This window comes from Aplysia californica, unplaced genomic scaffold (assembly GCF_000002075.1).
Source record: "Aplysia californica isolate F4 #8 unplaced genomic scaffold, AplCal3.0 scaffold00352, whole genome shotgun sequence".
NCBI lineage: Eukaryota > Metazoa > Mollusca > Gastropoda > Aplysiida > Aplysiidae > Aplysia > Aplysia californica.
In genome coordinates, this window is record NW_004797622.1 from 75,251 (window position 1) to 76,613 (window position 1,363).

Here is a 1,363-nt window from a genome sequence, read left to right on the forward strand (position 1 = left end):
GGAGGGGGGGGGGGGGGGGTGGAGTTTGAGGGGATTTTTAAATTATTTTTTGTGTTTGGCAGGGGGGGGGGGTGCTTCTCAACTGACATTGCATAGATTCTTCAAAATAGGTAATACACAAAAGCACACATTCAAGCAAACACAATTTACAAAGAATTCAATAGCCATCATTAAGGAAAGATTTTTGTGATCGCTGGGAATACTGCCGTACTCTGACAAAACGCCTTTTTCTCATTCACTGCAGTATTGAGAAATCAGTGATTTTCGTTATTCTTATTATACATGTCTCTCACGCACAGGGAATGACGTTTTTGTCTTCAGGGAGCGAGATAAACCGTTGACGTACTGTGCAATATAGTTTGTTTGTTTTTTGTGTGTTTTAGTAGAGGTTTTACGGCGCTCACAACTGCATACGGTCAAATGAGCGCCAAAAGATTAGAGGTGTTACAAGAGAGTTTGAATATTATAGGAAAAACGAAAAAGCTGATTTCTCGAAACAGCTATGGATAAAAAGGCGTTTTGAAAATATCCATACGTAACGTCGAAAAACTTTCTTTAAAAAGTAAACAAATAAACAAACAAAGAAACTAATTATATATATAAATATATATGTATATATCGTTTATGTATAATGTATACAAAATAAATAGATAGATATTTAGATAAATATATAAATAGATAGAGATATAGATATAATATATATAATCATAGCGGAAAAATCAATCAGTTCTGTTCTGGTGCGGTTAAGCTCTTTAGCGTCTGAAGCAAAATACATGATTTCGATTCTTTTAAAGGTTCTTTATAGAATGTCTCCGTCTACCAGATGAAACGTTCTAAACTGATAGGCCATGACGGGGGGCGTCGAAGCAGCCTGTTTCCTAAATTATATAATTATGATATTTTGTCCCTATAAGACTAAGGATAACGTTACGTTATGTAAGTAAGTGTCGATAAGGGTGCAAATCACTTACAATTACAATTTTAGAAATACCAGAAACAAAAAGCAAAAAAATACCCCAAAACAAACAAAAATCAAACGAATCACGACAACGACAAAGAAGAAATATAAATATTTATTGGCACTCCGTGTATTATCCGCAAGTATATGTGTGGGTGTGGGTATGAGTGTGTGTCTGTGCGCACGTGAGTTTGTGTGTGTGTGTGTGTGTGTGTGTGTGTGTGTGTGAGTGTGTGTGTGAGTGTGTGTGTGTGTGTGTGTGTTTGTGTGTGTGTGTTTGTGTGTGTGTTTGTGTATGTGTGTGTGTGAGTTTGTGTATGTGTGTGTGTGAGTTTGTGTGTGTGTGTGTGTGTGTGTGTGCATGTGTGTGTGTGTGTTTGGGTATGTGTGTGTGTGTGTTTGTGT